General features: G+C 37.9%; 1 long non-coding RNA gene across 1 annotated transcript in view; it reads left to right on the top strand.

Moving 5' to 3' along the window:
• LOC123379003 overlaps positions 1-20,759 on the top strand; it is a 49,076-nt gene extending 28,317 nt beyond the window's left edge. Inside the window, exons 3-5 of the long non-coding RNA XR_006582849.1 lie at positions 17,175-17,243; positions 18,825-18,915; positions 20,526-20,759. This is a non-coding gene — a long non-coding RNA (uncharacterized LOC123379003). The remainder of the gene's footprint in view (positions 1-17,174; positions 17,244-18,824; positions 18,916-20,525) is intronic.
• The last annotated feature ends 244 nt before the right edge of the window (positions 20,760-21,003 follow it).

Below are 21,003 nucleotides of genomic sequence, written 5' to 3'. Positions count from 1 at the left end.
TGTGTGTGCATCTGTCTCTCAAAAACATGAATAAACAATAAAAAAAAAAAGAGTTTCCAAGGCAAACAAAAATTAAAGGAGTTCATGACCATGAAACTTGCCCTGAAAGAAATTTTTAAGGGGGACTCTTGGAGTGGGGGGGAAATACCAAAAGCAACAAAGACTAGAAGGGAACAGAGAGCATCACCAGAAACATCTACTTTATAGGTAACACAATGGTACTAAACTCATATCTTTCAATAATCACTCTGGATGTTAAGGGGCTAAATGCTCCAATCAAAAGATAGAAGGTATGAGAATAGATTAAAAAAACAAGATCCATCTATATGCTGCCTTCAAGAGTCTCATTTTAGACCTAAAGACACCAGCAGATGGAATGTGAGGGAGTGGATAATCATCTGTCATGCTGACAGATGTTAAAAGAAAGCTGGAGTACCCATACTTACATCAGAAAAGCTATACTTTAAAACAAAGACTGTGGGTGGCGCCTGGGTGGCGCAGTCGGTTAAGCGTCCGACTTCAACCAGGTCACGATCTCGCGGTCCGTGGGTTCGAGCCCCGCGTCAGGCTATGGGCTGATGGCTCAGAGCCTGGAGCCTGTTTCCGATTCTGTGTCTCCCTCTCTCTCTGCCCCTCCCCCGTTCATGCTCTGTCTCTCTCTGTCTCAAAAATAAACGTTGAAAAAAAATTAAAAAAAAAAAAAAAAGACTGTAACAAAAGTGGCACCTGATTGGCTCAGTCAATTAAGTGTCTGACTCTTGGTTTAGGCTCAGGTCATGATCTCACAGTTTCGTGAGTTTGAGCCCTGCATTGGGCTCCATGCTGACAGTGCAGAGCCTGCTTAAGATTCTTTCTCTCTCTGCCCTTCCCCCACTCATGCTTTCTCTGTATTTCTCAAAATAAATAAACTTAAAAAAAAAACTAGCAAGAGATGAAGGAGGGCATTATATCGTGATTAAGGGGCCTACCCATCAAGATCTAACAATTGTACATATTTATACCACAAAATTGGAACACCCGAATATATATATACACCAATTGAATGATGTGTGTGTGTGTGTGTGTGTGTGTGTGTGTGTGTGTATATATATATATATATATATATATAATTTATATGTATGTGTATATCCCAAAATTGGGACACCCGAATATATATATATATATATATATATATATATATATATATATATATATCACAAACATAAAGAAACTCATTGAAAATAATTCAATAATAGTAGGGGACTTTGACACCTCATGTACAGCAATGGACAGATCATCTAAGCAGAAAATCAACAAGGAAACAATGGCTTTGAATAACATACTGGGTTGGATGGACTTAACCATGGGATGGATATATTCAGAACATTTCATCCTAAAGCAGCAGAATGCACATTTTTTTGAGTGCACATGGAACATTTTCCAGATAGATCACATAATGGGTCACAAATCAGCTTTCAATAACTACAAAACGATTGAGATCATACCATGCATATTTTCAGACCAGAACACTATGAAACTTGGAGTCAACCACAAGAAAAAATGAGAGAAGATCAGAAATACATGGAGGTTAAAAAAATTCCTACTAAATAATGAATGGGTTATCCAAGAAATTAAAGAAGAAATTGTTAAGTACATGAAAGGGAATGAAAATGAAATATGACAGTCCAATATTTTTTGAATGCAGCAAAGGCAGTCCTAAGAAGGAAGTATATTGCAATACAAGCTTAGCTCAAGAAGCAAGAAAAGTCTCAAATACACAACCTATCTTTACAACTAAAAGAACAAGAAAAGGAACAGCAAATAAAGCCTAAAGCCAGTAGAAGAAGGGAAATAATAAAGATTAGACCAGAAATAAACAATATAGAAACAAACAAAAATAACCTAGTAGAACAGATCAATGAAACTAAGAGCTTGTTGTTTAAAAGAATAAAATTGATAAATTCCTAGCCAGACTTATCAAAAAGAAAAAAGACCCAAAGAAATAAAATCACAAATGAGAGAGAAGAAATAATGTCACAAAAATACAAACAATTATAAGAGAATATTATGAAAAATTATATGCCAACAAGCTGGAAAACCTAGAAAAAATGGACAAATTCCTAGAAATATGAAAATTACCAAAACTGAAACAGAAGGAAATAGAAAATTTGAACAGACCCATAACCAGCAAAGAAATTGAATCAGTAACAAAAAATCCACCAACAAACAAAAGTTCATGACCAGATGGCTTCGTAGGGGAATTCTACCAAATGTTTAAAGAAGAGTTAATACCTATTTTTCTCAAACTGTTCCAAAAAAATAGAAATGGAAGGAAATTTTCCAAACTCATTCTATGAGGCCAGCATTGTCTTGATTCCAAAACCACGTGGAGACTTTATTGAAAAAGAGAACTGGGGCGCCTGGGTGGCTTAGTTGGTTAGGTGTCCGACTTCAGCTCAGGTCATGATCTTACAGTCTGTGAGTTTGAGCCCCGCATCTGACTCTCTGCTGACAGCTGAGATCCTGGAGCCTGCTTTAGATTCTGTGTCTCCCTCCCTCTCTGCCCCTCCCCTGCTTATGCTCTGTCTCTCTCTGTCTCAAAAATAAATAAAAAACATTAAAAAAAAAACTGCAGGGGCACCTGGGTGGCTCAGTCGGTTAGGTGTCTGACTTCGGCTCAGGTCATGATCTCGTGGTTCCCTATTTAACAGTAAATAAAATGTAACATAGTCTAGTTTGTAACTTACATCTAACACCCAGTGCTCATCACAACAAATGCCCTACTTAATGCCCATTGCCCATTTAGCCCATCTACCCACCCACCTCCCCACCAGCAACCTCAATTTGCCCTCTATATTCAAGACTCTCTTGTTTGCCTCCCTCTCTGTTTTTATCTTATTTTTCCTTCCCATCCCCTAAGTTCATCTGTTTTGTTTCTTAGTCCACATATGAGTGAAACCATATGATATTTGTCTTTCTTTGATTGACTTATTTCACTTAGCATAATTCACTCTAGTTCCAACAACATTGTTGCATATGACAAGATATAATTCTTTTTGATTGCTGAGTAATATTTCATTGTGTGTGTGTGTGTGTGTGTGTGTGTGTGTGTGTATGTGTACACACACATACCACATCTTCTTTATATATTCATCAGTTGATGGACATTTGGGCCCTTTCTGTAATTTGGTTATTGTTTATAGCACTGCTATAAACATTGGTGTGCCTGTGCCCCTTTGAATCAGCATTTTTGTATCCTTGGATAAATACCTAGCAGTGCAATTGCTTGGTTGTAGGGTAGTTCTGACTTTTTGGAGGAACTTCCATATTGTTTCCAAAGGTGGCTGTACCAGTTTGCATTCCCACCACCAGTGCAAAAGTGTTCCCCTTTCTCCGCATCCTCATGAACATCTGTTTCCTGAGTTGTTAATTTTAGCCATTCTGACAGGTGTGAAGTGGTACCTCATTGTGGTTTTGATTTGTATTTACCTGACGATGAGTCATATTGAACATCTTTTTATGTATCTGTTAGCCACCTGGATGACTTCTTTGGAAAAGTGTCTATACATGTCTCTGCCCATTTCTTTACTGGAATATTTATTTTGGGGGGTGTTGAGTTTTATAATTTCTTTATATATTTTGGATACTAACCCTTTATCATATATGGCTTTTATAAATATCTTCTCCCATTCTGATGGTTGACTTTTAGTTTTGTTGATTGTTTCCATTGCTGTGCAGAAGCTTTTTATTTTGATGAGGTCCCAATAGTTCCTTTTTGCTTCTGTTTCCCTTGCCTCCAGAAACATGCCTGGTAAGAAGTCACTATAGCCAAGGTCAAAGAGGTGGTTGCCTGTTTTCTCCTCTATGATTTTGATGGTTTCCTGTCTCACATTTCAATCTTTCATCCATTGTGAGTTTTTTTGTATGGTGTAAGAAAGTGGTCCAGGTTCATTCTTCTACATGTCGCTGTCCAATTTTCCCTGCACCATTTGCTGAAGAGACTGTCATTTTTCCATCGGATGTTCTTTTCTGCTTTGTTGAAGATTAATTGGCTATAGGTTTGTGGGTCCATTTCTGGGATCCCTATTCTGTTCCATTGATCTGTGTGTCTGTTTTTGTGCCAGTTGCATAGTGTTTTGATGATTCCAGCTCTGTAATACAACTTGAAGTCCAGAACTGTGATGCCTCCAGTTTTTCTTTTTCAAGGTTTCTTTGCCATTCAGTGTCTTCTTTGGTTCCATACAAATATTAGAATTGTTTGTTATAGCTCTGTGAAGAATGCTGGTGTTATTTTGATTGGGATTGCATTGAATGTGTAGATTGCTGTGGCTACTATAGATATTTTAACAATATTTGTTCTTCCAACCCATGAACATGTGGCGTTTTTTCATTTCTTTGTCTTCTTCAATTTCTTTTATAAGCATTCTATATTTTTCCACATACAGATCTTTTGGTTAGGTTTATTCCTAAGTATCTTATGGGTTTGGGTACAATTGTAAATGGGATTGATTCTTTCATTTATCTTTCTGCTTCTTCATTATTGGTATATAGAAATGCAGCTGATTTCTGTATATTGATTTTATATCCTGTGACTTTGCTGAATTCCTGTATCTGTTCTAGCAATTTTTTGGTGGAGTCTTTTGGGTTTTCTACATAGAGTATCTCCTTATCTCTCCTATTCTGGATGGCAGCCTTGCTGGGTAAGGAACTTTTGGCTGGAACTTTTGAATTCTCCTGAATTCAGCAAGGATGGACTACCATCTCCAGGGACAAAGGGGCAGGCTGGCACCATTTATCTTCCCCACCCCTCAGCATAAACCAACTTCAGTCAACAGCACAAAGCCAACACTGGCTGCCTCACTTGCTTATACCAAGTCTTGCCCTCCCTGTGCTCTGCTGGTACTGCGTTGCTCAGTCAAGTGTGCCTTAGGACCAGCACAAAAGGCCTCTCCCCCAGAAGACCAGCACAAACCCCTGCATGCACCACATCTACTACCATTGAGTTCTGCAAAGCCTCAGTTCTAGTGTAAATACCATTGGGTCTCTTTTAGCAAGCAGACTAGAGCACGTATAGTTAAAACTCGGCATGATCTGGCCAAAGTACAAACACTCCACACTGCTGGCAAGGAGAAACTCTGCAGAGGACTGACCCGGAGGATAGAGCAGCTGAAACCAGCAGCAGAGTACTTGCAGCACACACCAGAGACACTCCCCAAAGTGCCAGGCACTGACATTATAGGACCTCTTCTTCATAAGACCATTACTCTCAAGAGCAGGAAACATAACAGGCTTTTCTAACATATTGAAGACAGATGCCTAGACAAAATGCCTAGATAGAGGAATTCATCCCAAAAGAAAGAACAAGAAAAGGTCACAGCCAGGGATTGGATCAAAAAAGATATAATTAATATGCCTGATCCAGAATTTAAAGCAACAATTATAACGATACTAGCTGAGCTTGAGAAAAGCATAGGAGACATGAGGGAGACCCTTACCACAGGGATAAAAGGGCTAAAAACCAATCAGGCCAAAATGAAAAATGTAGTAACCAAGATTTGAAATGAAGCAGATTAATGGCCACAAGGAAGGAAAAGCAGAGGAACAAGTAAGTGATATAGAACATAGAATTATGGGCACAAATGAAGATGAACAAAAGAGCAAAGAAAAATCTGGGGTCATGAAAGAAGAGAGACAACTCGGTGACTCCATCAAACATAGTAACATTCATATTATAGGAGTCCCAGAAGAAGAAAGGAAAGAGGGGCAAAAGGTTTATTTGGGGAAATTTAGCTGAAAACTTCCCTAATCTGGGGAAGGAAACGGATATCCAAATCCAGGAAACAGATAACTCCCATTAAAATAAACAAAAACAGGCAAACACCAAGACATATTGTAGTAAAATTTGCAAAATAGATGAAGAAAAAATCCTAAAATCAGAAAAACTGAAGAAGTCCCTAAATTACAAGGAAACACCAATAAGGTTAGCAGCAGATGTCTCCACAGAAACTTGGCAAGCCAGAGGGTAGTGGCATAGTATGTTCAACATGCCAAATGGGAAAAAAATCTGTAGCCAATAATACTCTATCCAGCAAGACTATCATTCAGAATAGAAGGCGAGACAGTTTCCCAGACAAGTAAAAACTAAAGGAGTTCATGACTAGTAAACCAGTCTGGCAAGAAATGTTAAAGGGACTCTCTGAATGGGACAGAAAGACCAAAATTGACAAAGATGAGAAAGGAACAGAGAAAACCTCTAGAAACTATGGCAAAGCAAGTAATAAAATGATACTAAATATGTATCAATAAATACTCTGAATATAAATGGACTAAACAATAAAAAGGCATAGGGTGTCAAAATGATAAAAAAAAAAAAACAGATTCATCTATGCACTGCCTCTAAGATATTTATTTCAGACCTAAAGAGACCTGAAGATTGAAAGTGATGGGGTAGAGAAACATTTATCATGGAAATGGACATCAAAAGAAAGCCAGAGTAGCAATACTTATATCAGACAGCATAGATTTTAAACCAAAGACTGTAACAGAGATGAAGAATGGCACTATATCATAATAAAGGGGACTATCCAACAAGATCTAATAATCAAACATTTATGCCAACTTGGAACAACCAAATGTATGAAACAATTAACAACAAACAAAGTAACTCATTGATAATATTACAATAATAGTAGGGGACTTCAACACCACACTTAGTGCAATGGATAGATTAAGCAGAAAAACAACAGGGAAACAATGGCTTTGAATGACACACTGTACCGGATAGACTTAACAGATATATTCAGAACATTTCATCCTAAAGCAGCAGAATACACATTCTTTTCAAAGCACATGGAACTTTCTTCAGAATAGATCACATAACTAAGGAAACAAATAAGGCCTCCACAAATACAAAAAGATTGATATCATACCATGCATATTTTCTGACTGCAACACTGTGAAATTAAGTCAACCACAAGAAAAAAAAATTGGAAAGACCACAAATACATGGAGGTTAAAGAACATCCAACTAAAGAATGAATGGGTCAACCAGGAAATCAGAGAAGAAATTTTAAAAAATACATAGAAACAAATGAAAGGAAAACACAACAGCCCAAAACATTTGGAATGCAGCAAAAGTGGTCTTAAGGGAGAAGTATATAGCAATACAAGCCTATCTCAAGAAGCAAGAATGTCTCAAATAAGCATGTAAACTTACACCTAAAGGAGCTGGAAAAAGAACAAATGAAACCTAAAGCAGCAGAGGAAGGGAAATAATAAAGATTAGAGAAAAATGATATAGATGTGAAAATACAGTAGAACAGATCTAGGAATCCAGGAGCTGGTTCTTTGAAAAAAAAATAATAAAATTGATAACCCCCTAACCAGATTTAACAAAAAGAAAAGTACCCAAATAAAATCACAAATGAGGGGAGAAATAACAAACTCACAGAAATACAAACAATGAGAATATTATGAAAAATTAAATGCCAACAAACTGGGCAATCTGCAAGAATTGGACAAATTCCTAGAAACTCACAAAATACAAAACTGAAACAGAAAGAAATAGAAAATTTGAACAGACTCATAACCAGCAAAGAAATTGAATCAGTAATAAAAAAATCTCTGAATGAACAAAAGTTCAGGGCCAGATGACTTCCCAGGGGAATTTTACCAGACACTTAAAGAAGAGTTAATACCTATTCCCCTTGAAACTGTTTGAAAAAATAGAAACGTAAGAAAACTGCCAAACTCATCTATGACCAGCATTACCTTGATTCCAAAACCAGACAAAGACCCCACTTAAAAGCAGAATTACAGGCTAATATCCTGTTAGCCATTTCTATGTCGTCTTCTCAAAAATGTCTTTTCAGGTCTGGGGCGCCTGGGTGACGCAGTCGGTTAAGCGTCCGACTTCAGCCAGGTCACGATCTCGCGGTCCGTGAGTTCGAGCCCCGTGTCAGGCTCTGGGCTGATGACTCGGAGCCTGGAGCCTGTTTCCGATTCTGTGTCTCCCTCTCTCTCTGCCCCTCCCCCGTTCATGCTCTGTCTCTCTCTGTCCCAAAATAAATATAAAAAACGTTGAAAAAAATTTAAAAAAAAATGTCTTTTCAGGTCATTTGACCATTTGAGTGTTGGTTTCAGCTATTGAGTTGTATGAGTTCTTTGCCTATCATGGATATTAGCCCTTTAACAGATATATAATTTGCAGTTATTTTCTCTCATTGCGTGGATTGCCTTTTCATTTTTGTGATTGTTTCCTTTGTTGTGCAGAAGCATTTTAGCTTGATATAATCCCAGTTGTTAATTTTTGCTTTTATTGCTTTACTTTTGATGTCATGTTCAAAAACTCATTGCCAAGACTATTTTCAAGGAGTTTTCTCCTATATTCTAGGAGTGTTGTGGTTTCAAGTCTTATGTTTAAGTTTATAATCTACTTTGAGTTAATTTTTGTAAGTGCTTTAAAATATTGATCTAATTTTATTCTTCCACATGTGGTTTTCCAGTTTTCCAAAACCATTTCTTGAATAGACTATCCTTTCCCAGTTGCATATTCTAAGCTTCCTTATCAAATACTAGTTGATTGTATATGTACATATATAAGAGGGTTTATTTCTGTGCTATTTTGTTTCATTTGTCTATGTGCTATTTTTTGCCAGTACTATACTGTTTTGATTACTATAGCTTTTACCATAGTTTCAAATGATGAAGTGTACTGACTAGCTTTTCTTTTCTTTCTTGGGATTGTTTTGACTCTTCAGGGTCTTCTGTGATTCCTCTACAAATTTTAGAATTGTTTTTTCGATTTTTGTAAAAAATGCCATTAGACTTTTGGTAGGAATTGCATTGAATCTAGATAGCTGTAGGTAATATGGACATTTAAACAATATTGACTCTTTCTGTCCATGAACATAGACTATCTTTCCATTTATTTGTGTTGTCTTCAATTTCTTTTATCAATGTCTTATAGTTTTCTGCACATAGATGTTTTACCTCCTTGTTTAAATTTATTCCTAAATAATTTATTGTTGTTGATGCTGTGGTAAATGATATTGCTTTCTTAATTTATTTTTCAGACATTTTGTTGTTAGTGTATAGAAACTCAAGTTATTTCTCTAGGTTAATTTTGTACCCTGCTACATTATTGAATTTATTTGTTCTAAAAGTGTTTTGGTGGAAAGCAGGAGGCATCACAATCCCAGACTTCAGCCTCTACTACAAAGCTGTAATCATCAAGACAGCATGGTATTGGCACAAAAACAGACACATAGACCAATGGAATAGAATAGAAACCCCAGAACTAGACCCACAAACGTATGGCCAACTCATCTTTGACAAAGCAGGAAAGAACATCCAATGGAAAAAAGACAGTCTCTTTAACAAATGGTGCTGGGAGAACTGGACAGCAACAGCAGAAGGTTGAAACTAGACCACTTTCTCACACCATTCACAAAAATAAACTCAAAATGGATAAAGGACCTGAAATGTGAGACAGGAAACCATCAAAACCCTAGAGAAGAAAGCAGGAAAAGACCTCTCTGACCTCAGTCGTCGCAATTTCTTACTTGACACATCCCCAAAGGCAAGGGAATTAAAAGCAAAAATGAACTACTGGAACCTCATGAAGATAAAAAGCTTCTGCACAGCAAAGGAAACAACCAACAAAACTAAAAGGCAGCCAACGGAATGGGAAAAGATATTTGCAAATGACATATCGGACAAAGGGCTAGTATCCAAAATCTATAAAGAGATCACCAAACTCCACACCTGAAAAACAAATAACCCAGTGAAGAAATGGGCAGAAGACGTGAATAGACACTTCTCTAAAGAAGACATCCGGATGGCCAACAGGCACATGAAAAGATGCTCAACGTCGCTCCTCATCAGGGAAATACAAATCAAAACCACACTCAGGTATCACCTCACGCCAGTCAGAGTGGCCAAAATGAACAAATCAGGAGACTATAGATGCTGGAGAGGATGTGGAGAAACGGGAACCTTCTTGCACTGTTGGTGGGAATGCAAATTGGTGCAGCCGCTCTGGAAAGCAGTGTGGAGGTTCCTCAAAAAATTAAAAATAGACCTACCCTATGACCCAGCAGTAGCACTGCTAGGAATTTACCCAAGGGATACAGGAGTACTGATACATAGGGGCACTTATACCCCAATGTTTATAGCAGCACTCTCAACAATAGCCAAATTATGGAAAGAGCCTAAATGTCCATCAACTGATGAATGGATAAAGAAATTGTGGTTTATATACACAATGGAGTACTACGTGGCAATGAGAAAAAATGAAATATGGCCCTTTGTAGCAACGTGGATGGAACTGGAGAGTGTGATGCTAAGTGAAATAAGCCATACAGAGAAAGACAGATACCATATGTTTTCACTCTTATGTGGATCCTGAGAAACTTAACAGAAACCCATGGGGGAGGGGAAGAAAAAAAAAAAGAGGTTAGAGTGGAAGAGAGCCAAAGCATAAGAGACTCTTAAAAACTGAGAACAAACTGAGGGTTGATGGGGGGTGGGAGGGAGTGGGTGGGTGGGTGATGGGTATTGAGGAGGGCACCTTTTGGGATGAGCACTGGCTGTTGTATGGAAACCAATTTGACAATAAATTTCAAAAAAAAAAAGTGTTTTGGTAGTCTTTAGGATTTTCCACATATAAGATCATATCATCTGCAAACAAAGACAGGTACACTTCTTTATGATTTGTATGCCTTTTATTTCTCCTCCTCCTCCTTCCCCTCCTCTTCCCCTCCTTTCCCTCCTCTTCCCCTCCTTTCCCTCCTCTTCCCCTCCTTTCCCTCCTCTTCCCTCTGCTCCCCCTCTTCCTTCTCCTCTTCTTCCTGATTACTGCTGTGGCTAGAACTTCAAGTGCTATGTTAAATAGGGGTGATGAGAGTAGGTGTCCTTGTCTTGTTCCTGATCTTAGAAGAAAAGCTTTCAACCTTACACTGTTGAGTATAATGTTAGCTGTGGGTTTGTCATATATAGTTGTCCTTATAAGGTATTTTCCTTCTGTACCTAATTTGCTTAGGATTTTTATCATCAACTGATGTTGTATTTTGTCAAATACTTTTTCTGCATCTACTAAGGTAATCATATGATTTTTATGTTCCATTTATATTGTATATTACATTAATTGATTTACATTTGTTGAGCCACCCTTGAAACCCAGTAATAAATCCCACCTGATCATGGTGTGGGAATATTTTGATGTGCTGTTGAAATCAGTGTGATAATATTTTGTTGATAATTTTCTCATTGATGTTCATCAGGGATATTGATCTGTAAGGGATTTTTATATTATTGTAGTGTCTTTATCTGCCTTTGGTTTCAGAGTAGTATTAGCCTTGTAAAATAAATTTGGGAGTGTCTTCTCTTTTTCAAGTTTTGGAAAAGTTTGAGAAGGGTCAGTGTTAATTCTTTGAATAGTTGGTAGACTTCACAAGGGAAGCCATCTGGTCTTGGATTTTACTTTGTTGGGTTGTTTTTTATTACTGATTCAATCTTCTAACTCATTATTGGCCAGTTTATATTTCCTATTTCCTCATGATTCTGGTAGGTTTATGTTTCTAGAAATTCATTCATTTCTTGTAGGTTGTCCAATTTGTTAATATATAATTGTTCATAATAGTCTATTATCAACCTTTGTATTTCTGTGGTATTTATTATAACAACTCTTTCATTTGTAATTTTATTTATTTGAGTCCTCTTTTTTTCCTGCCAAGTCTAGTTAAAGGTTTTTTAGTTTTGTTTATCTTTTAAAAGAAACAACCCTTTGTTTTATATTTTCTTTTCTCTATTTCATTTATTTCTGCTCTGAGCTTTGTTATTTTCTTCCTTCTTCTAATTTTGGGCTTAGTTTGTTCTTTTTCTAGTTCCTTGCAGTATAAAGTTAGATTTTTGACATCTTTTTTTAAATGTAGGCATTTACTGTTATAATTTTCCCTCTTACAACTGCTTTTGCTGCATGCCTTAAGTTTTGTTATGTTTTATTTTCTTTTTCCTTTGCCTCAAGATATTGTTTGGTTTTACTTTTGATTGCTCTGATCTGTTGTTCAGGAGCATATTGTTTAATTTCTACATATTTGCGATTTTTTTAGGTTGTGGTCAGAAGAGACACTCAATATTTTTAAATTTTCTGAAACTTGTGTTTTGACCTAACACATGATCTACTCTTGAGAATATTCTTTGTGCACTTAATGCTCTGTATAAATCTGTTAAGTCCAGTTCATCTAAAGTATAGGTCAAATCTAACACTTCCTTATTGATATTCTGTCTGGATGACCTATCCATTGTTGAAAGTGAAGTATTGAAGTCCTCTACTATTCTCATGTTATTGTTTATTTCTCTTCCGATGTAAGTTGTTACTTAATATATTTAGATTCTCTGATGTTGGGTGCATGTATATGTACAATCAATATAATCTCTTGGTGAATTGACATCTTTATCATTATATAATGAGATACCTTGTCACCTATTACAGATTCTCATTTAAAATCTATTTTGTCTGATAGAAGTATAACTATGGCTGCTCTGTTTTGGTTTGCATTTGTATAGAATACTTTTTTCCAATCCTTCATTATGAGCCTATTATGTCCTTAAAATTAAGTGAGTCTCTTGTTTTCAGGATACTGTTGGGTATTGTTTTTTAAATCCACTGAGCTACTCTTTAACTTTGATTGGAGAAGTTAACCCATTTACACTTACAGTAATTTTTTATAGTGAAGCTCTTTCTAATACCAACTTACTGTTTTCTGGCTGCCTGTAGTTCTTTTGTTCCTATCATCCTGTCTCATTTTCTTTCTATTTGCACTGATGATTTTTCATAGTGGTATCCTTGTTTTTTAAGTTTATTTATTTATCTTGAGAGAGAGAGAGTGTGCACAGGGAAGGGGCAGAGAGGGAGACAATCTGCACTGTCAGCACAGAGCCCAACATGGAGCTTGATCCCACAAACTGTGAAATCATGACCTGAGCCAAAATCAGGAGTTAGGTGCTTACCCCGCTGAGCCACCGAGCACCCCCATAGTGGTATGCTTTGATTCCCTTCTCTTTATCCTGTATCTATAATAGATTTTTTTCCTGTGTGGTTACCTGAGTCTTACATAAACATTTATAGTTATAACAGTTTAAGTTGATAGCAAGTTAACTTCAATCACATACAAAAACTCTACCCTTCTCTCTTTCTCCCAGTGTTTTTGTTTTTGATATCACAGTTTGCATCTTCTTATATTGTGTATCCATTAAAAATTGTAGCTATAGCTATTTTAGTACTTTTGTACTTTAGTTAGTTAAGTGTACTAGAGTTAAGTGATTAACATATCATCATATTATAGCATTGGAGTATTCCCATTTTGACTATATACTTACCCTCATCAGTGTGTTTTATAGTTTCAGTTTCATGTTTTTATGTTACTGATAGCTTCCGATCATTTCAGGTTAAAGGACTTCTTTCAGCATTTCCTGAAATGCGGATCTGGTGGTGATAACTCCTTTAACTTTTGTTTTCTGGATAGTCTTTATTTTCTTTTATTTCTGATATCTTTGCTAAATAAAGTATTCTTGGTTGGCAGTTTTTTTTAATTAATTAATTAGCAGTTTAAATATATCCTCCCATTCTCTTCTGGCCTGTATGATTTCTGCTGAGAATTCCACTAGTAGCTTTATGGGAGTTCTCTTGTAAGTGACAATCTTCTTTTCTCTTGCTACCTTCAATATTCTCTTTGTCTTTCATTTTTTAAAGTTTATTTGTTTTTTGTTTTTGTTTTGAGAGAGACAGAGACAGCATGATTGAGGGAGAGGCAGAGAAAAATGGAGAGAAAGAATCCCAACTAGGCTCCTCACTGCCAGCACAGAGCCTGATGTAGGGCTCAAACTAATGAAACTGTGAGATCATGATCTGAGCTCAAATCAAGAATCAGACGCTTAACCAAATGAGCCACACAGGTGCCCCTCTTTGATTTTTGACAGTTGTATTATAATGTGTGTTGGAGAAGATCTCTTTGATTGAATTTGGGAACCTATAAGCTTCATGAATTTGGATGGCCAAATTTCTCACCACTTTTGGGAAATTCTCAGCTCTTATTTAAATAAGCTTTTTGCTCATTTCTTCCACTCTTCCCCTTCTGAGACTCCAATAATGCAGTTTCCCTTAACAACATCCATAAGTCCCATAGGCTTTCTTCACTTCTTTTCACTTTTTAAACTTTTTTCGCTTCTGACTGGATAGTTTCAAGTGTTTTCTAGTTCACTGATTCTTCTGTTTGGTCCAGTTTGTTGTTGAAGCTCTCTATTAAACGCTTTAGTTCAGTCTTTGTATTCTTCACTTCTAGAATTCTGTTTGGTTCTTTTTTTATGTTCTCTTTTTGCTTTTTATTGTTTGTTTTCTATCTCATTTTGCTCTTTTATTGTTTTCCTGATATAGTTAAGTTGTATATCTATGTTCTTTTGTAGCCCTCTGATCATCTTTAAAATAATTATTTTGAGGGGCGCCTGGGTGGCTCAGTCGGTTGAGCGTCTGACTTTGGCTCAGGTCATGATCTCATGGTTCATGGGTTCGAGCCCCACATCAGGCTCTGTGCTGAGAGCTTAGAACATGGAGCTGGCTTCCAATTCTGTGTCTCTCTCTCTTTCTGCTCCTCCCCTGCTCATGCTCTGTCCCTCTCTCCTTCAAAGATAAAAAAAAATTAAAATAATTATTTTGAATTGTTTGTCAGGCAATTTATGTATTTCTATTTCTTTGGGGTCAGTTACTAGAAGTTGACTGTGTTCTTTTAGGGATGGTGTGTTTCCCTGACTTTTGTAATGCCTTTATCTTTACATATCTTTACATACCTCCACATATTTGAAGAAGCGTTCACCTCTACCATACTTTAGGGACTGACTTCAGTAAAGAAAGACCTTCACCTGTGGGTGGGGGCACAATAGAGAGTGCTGTAGGTAGTGACCCCAGGTAGTGATACAGAGTGCCACATGCAGAAGTGTGTGCTGGCTCCTAGACTGGGGTAGATGTGATGTCTCATTGACTCAGGCTGCTGGAATCCACAACATCAACAAATACGTGGTTCTTCATAAGTTCTGTGGGGGGGTCTGCAGTAGCTACAAGTGTTGCTTGTATCCTTAGTGTTGCCTCCTGGTCTAGCTGCTATAGGCCATAGCAGGTGGGGGTTATAGTTGGAGTTGTCTTATGCACACACTCAGCTGTATAGTGGCAGGAGTAGTTGCAGACATACATGAATTGGCAAGGTGTTGGGCAAGGAGCAAGGGCTGAGGTCAACTTCAGTCACACTTGCAGCTATGGGGGCTCTGGCTGTGGGTGTGCACTTCTGTGGCTACTGGGTCTTGCCACAGGTGTGCATGTGGCAGCGGAAGTTGGTAATTGGAGTCAAGTTGGATTAGTGCAGGTGCACAGCTGCATGGGTTAGCTGTATTTGAGCACAGCAATACAGGCCAGTGACAGGAGATGGGACCAGTCTGGGTCCACAAACAGCTATGTAGGCTGTGGCTGTTGGCATTTGCTCCTGTGGATCCAGGGTCTTGCCATGGGTATGCACATGGCAATATAGTCTGGTGATGGCAGCCAGGCCAGTGACATGTATAGCTGTATAGTTGTACAACTGGAAGGGCTAGTCTCAAATGTGCCCATGGTGGTAGGGTCAGCTGTCATGGTCTAGGCTGCCATCTTGCCATCATAGAGACTATGGGCTACCAGTGTGGTTCATGGGATCTAGTGGGAATGGGGGAAGGGATCCAAGAGGGATTTGGGCAGCTAGAATTTGCAAATGCAAAAATCTTTGGGTTAAAACTCTGAGTCAAAAATGGTGGGGGTGTTTGAGGTGGCTGTGCTAGACATTGGTTTCTTCAGCAACACAACCTGCTGAGGTCCTTTGCCAAGCAGGCCACTGGGAACCCTTTGTGGCTCATACTAGTAGCCTCTGCCCATTCCCATACATATTGGGAATTTTGGTAAACCATTTTTTCCCTATGAGCCTCAGCCTTATAAGTTTCATGTCTTGCCAACACACAACAGAGGCTACATTTCCTTAGCAGGGATCTATTCAAAATGATATAGAAGTGGAGAAACAGTAACCCTCTTGCACAGTTGGTGGGAATGCAAACTGGTGTGGCTGCTCTGGAAAATAGCGTGGACGTTCCTCAAAAAATTAAAAATGGAATTACCCTAGAACTCAGCAATAGCACTACTAGGAATTTATCCAAAGGATACAGGAGTGCTGATTCATATGGGCACTTGTACCCCAATGTTTATAGCAGTGCTTTCAACAATAACTAAATTGTGAAAAGAGCCCAAATGTCCGTCAACTAATGAATGGATAAATAAGATGTGGTATGTGTATACAAGGGAATACTATTCGGTGATCAAAAAGAATGAGATCTTGCCATTTGCAATAATGTGGATGGAACTAGAATGTATTATGCTAAGTGAAATAAGTCAAAGAAAGACAAATATATGATTTCACTCATATGTGGAACTTGAGAAACTTAACAGAAGACCATGGGGGAAGGGAAGGGGAAAAATAGTTACAAACAGAGAGGGAGGCAAACCATGAGGAACTCTAAATGCAGAGAACAAACTGAGGGTTGATGGGGGGACACGGGAGGGGGAGGGATGGGTGATGGGTATTGAGAGCACTTGTTGGGAGGAGCACTGGGTGTTGTATGTGAGTGATGAATCACAGGAATCTACCCCCAAAGCCAAGAGCACACTGTATACACTGTATGTTAGCTAATTTGACAATAAATTCTATTAAAAAACAAACAAAAACCCAAAATGATATAGGAATAGTGAAACAGCTGTCAATACACTTCTTCTGCAGGAGGAAAGTTAGCCGTAGTTCTTGCAGCAGTCCACACAACCATACAGGAGCTAGTTTCTCTGTCTCCCCAGGTATCAGCTCATGTGTGAAAAAATAAGACTCACATTGAGTTAAGAATCATCCTGGTTTTCAAAACTCATGCCCCTCCAAAGCATATACCTCCTGTTAGAGATGTCACTTTTTTGCTCCAGATATTGAAAAGTTGTTTTTCTCTTTTTTTTTTCCTTAATAAGTCTTGCTAGAAGAGTCATTGTTTTATTAAACTTCTGGCTTTATTTTCTCTATTATGTGTCTGTTTTCTGTTCACTGATTGTTGTTCTTTATCATTGCCTTTCTTCTATTTTTCTTTAGATTTAATTGGCTTTCTTTCTCCTTTTCTGAATGTGGAATTGTAGACTTCACTTTCTTCTCTTAAAACAGGTATGTTTAAAGCTTTACATTTTCCTCCTAAACTATGCTTAAATGTGTCTCCCAAATTTCGAAATTGTTTTTATTATTAAACTTAAAATAGTTTCTACTTTCACTGTGAGTTCTTCTTTGAACTAGTGGTCATTTGCAATATGTTGCTTAATTTTGAAATGTTTATACTTTTTATTTTTTTTAAGTTTGAATTAAATTCCAGTTGACTAACATACAGTGTAATATTAGTTTCAGGTGTACAATATGGTGATGCTGCACTTCCATACAAGACCCAGTGCTCAACATAAGTGTGCACCTTAATCCCCATCACCTATTTCACCCATCCCTACACCACCTCCCCACTGGTAACCATCATTTTGTTGTCTATAGTTAAGAGTCTGTTTCTTGGATTTTTTTCCCTCTCTCTCCCCACCTTTACTCTTTTGTTTTGTCTCTTAAATTTCATATATGAGTGACACCATATGGTATTTGTCTCTCTCTGACTTATTTCACTTAGTATAATAGTCTCTTGCTCCATCCATGTCACTGCAAATGGGAAAATGTCATTCTTTTTTATAGTTGAGTAATATTCCACTGTGTATATATACAACAACTTCTTTATCCATTCATCAGTTCCTGAACACTCGGGCTGTTTCCATAATTTGACTGTTGGAAATAATGTTGCTGTAAGCATTGAAGTTCATGTATCCCTTTGAATTAGTATTTTTGTGTGCTTTTATATTTCCTTAAGCAGTCCACTATATTTTTTTTCAAGTTTTTATTTAAATTCTAGTTAGTTAACATAGAGTGTTATATCAGTTTCAGGAGTAGAATTAAAAAGTTGTCTCATTGTCATTGATTTGTAGCTTAATTTCACACACAGACAGGCTGGAAACATATCAACAAAATCAGCCGGTGTATGTTCATATATAATGACTCTCTCTCTACTGGAGTATGACTAATGTCCTATGCTGTCATCTACTGACAACTGATGGGAATGCAAGCATATTTTTTTATTATTGGAGTAAAATTTGTAAAGAACATAAGTTTCAGGTGTACAGCATTAAAATTCAATACCTGTATACACTACAAAGTGATCACCACAAAAAGTCTAGTTACCATCTATTACCATAAATATACCCCCTTTACCCATTTTGCCCACCCTCAACACAGTTCCCCTCTGGTAATCATCAAGCAGTTCTCTGTATCTGAGTTTATTTTTATATTATTTGTCTTTTATTTGGGTTTTTTTTAGATTCCATACATTAATGAAATCATGTGGTATTTGTCCTCCATCTGACTCATTTCACTTAGTTTAATACCCTCAAGGCCCATCCGTTTATACAGAATGAACTTCTTATGCTGCCATTCTGAACCCCTCTCCCTGGAGTGCAAACATTTCTTAAATGATTTCAAGTAATCAACTTTTTGAAAAACTTAAGCCAAGAGACTATGAACAAAACTTTTTTGAGTGACTAAGACTGCTTTCAGACTGAATAAAACCCCTAATATGCTGATGGTATATGAAAAAAATTCTTTTACTGAAAAGAGTGAAAAACTATTATTTTTGTTATCTGATGTAAACTTACACTTGATTCCTAGGATACAAAGATCTATGGGAACTTTAAAAACTAATTGGCTGGTTCTGCCCTGCAGCCAGGCTGCAGGCCTGTGAGGCTCCTCACTGCTGCAGGTAAGATTTACTTGAGATTTATGTAAGTAGGGGGCTCCTGTTCTGATGTAGGTGGAGTGGTTGAGCTGGAGACTTGAGAGCATGCTCCCAACGAGGCTGTCTGCTGCCCAAGAAGAGTCGTGATGGGAACTGGTGTGTGAAATCCAACATGGTGGAGAAGTAGGGGGACTTGAAGTTCCCTTGTCCCTCAAACATAGCAGTCTAGAGGCCAGAGGACTTTGACTTCCAAGAGTCTGGGCTGCAGAGTGACAGAGATGTCTCCAGGGGCCGATGGGGACAACCTGGTAGGCTATATGTGCATGATTGTGAACTCGGAAAGATAAAATGGGTGGTGTAAGCACAGAGGGGAGGGATCCCCCTTCTGCAGAGAGGCAAAGGGAAGAGAAAGAGAGGCTGTGGAAGTGTAAGACTGTGTTTATACAAGAGAAAAACCATGGACAGGGGGTCAGAAAAACAACGGAGAAAGATCCAATCTCTAACTGTGGGGCTTTCTCTGGACTGGGGCTGGCTGTCCAGTTTGCTCACCTGGGGAGGAGGGGAGCCTGCCCTGGGCTCAGTAACTGGTTCAGAAGTGCAGTTTACAGTGGGAGAAAGCAACCCCTTCCCTTGAGTGCTGTGGGAAGAAGGTATATAATCATTCAAAGGACAAAGGACCATGCCTGTGCCCACCAGTAAGGGGCCATTTATTGGCAGGGTGGAGTGGCACTTCCCTGGAATCGAGGTGCGTGGAGCAGGATCCTTTAGAACATCTGGGTTTGAATCCCAGATGAGCTCCAGGGAGGTGCGGGAGACTGTGGAGCCAAAGAACCAAACCAAACCAAACAAACAAACAAACAAACAAAAAATGGGCCTATTTGTGCTTGCACAGCACTGGAGGGCTGCCTGAACAGAGTTCAGGACAGAGTTCAGGATTGGGTTTGGGACATCCAATCTGGGGAGGAGAAACTGGGTGTCACCATTTTTCTCCCCATCGTCAACAAAGTGGTGCTTCAGGGAATGGACAGCAGACCCACGGTGGAGGCAGGACCTGCCTACACCAAACCACTCCCTTCAGCACCTGTTAAGTGGATATCTACCTGATGCTGACCAACCAGACAGCCCCTCCTCCAGACCAGCACTGCCACCGGTTCCAAGGCACCAAGTGTTTTTGCATTTTCTAATTTAATTTGGGTAAATATATATTATATATATTATATATATATATGTAATATATATAATATATATAATATTTTATATATATTAAATATATATAATATATATATATAATATATTATATATATATATATATTTTTTTTTTTTTCTTCCTTTTATCCTTTGTACTTCTTCCCTCCTCCAGTCTGGTTATTCTGGTTGTTGGTTTGTTTAAGCAGACATATTTAATCTATTCTCTTTATACCTATTCTATATCTCCTTCTTTCCTTTCCCCCCTCTCTCTCTGGATTAAGCCATATGGTTTCTCTGCCTAGTCAATTTTCTTTTCCTTTCTTTTTCCCTACCCTTGTCATTTCTCTCTTTGTATGGGATGAGGCCTCGTCCACCAACACTTCACTCCCTCCCCCATTTTTTTTGGTTTGTTTACGCGGTTTTTTTGTTTTTAATTTTTTTTCCAGGGCTACTTCAACGAACAAATCAAAGCACACCTGGTGGAGGGCCCAAAACATCACTACAAATAGGGAGAAAAAGCAACCAGAGTTCAAACAAGAGAGAGCACATAACACATTCCAAAAACATCTCCTGAAGGGCCAGGTCCTTGACAGTGTATGACCCCTCTTTAATATAGTAGTGCTCGCACATAACAAGCTTTTAAAACACATAAGGGACAGAAAACTAACCAAAATGATGAAACAGAAGAATTCTCCTCAAAAGAAATTCCAAGAAGAAATGACAGCTAAAGAATTGATCAAAACAGATATAAACAATATATCTGTTCAAAAATTTAGAATAATAGTCATAAGATTAATCACTGGGCTTGAAAAAAACATAGAAGACAACAGAGAATCTATTCCTGCAGAGATCAAGAAACCATGAATTAAAAAATGTTGTAAATGAGGTGCAAAATAAACTAGATGTGGTGGCAGCAAGGACTGA

The sequence above is a fragment of the Felis catus genome, chromosome C1, assembly GCF_018350175.1.
Source record: "Felis catus isolate Fca126 chromosome C1, F.catus_Fca126_mat1.0, whole genome shotgun sequence".
Lineage (NCBI taxonomy): Eukaryota > Metazoa > Chordata > Mammalia > Carnivora > Felidae > Felis > Felis catus.
Note: the sequence above shows the minus strand (reverse complement) of the source record. Positions and strands in the feature narration are given on the sequence as shown.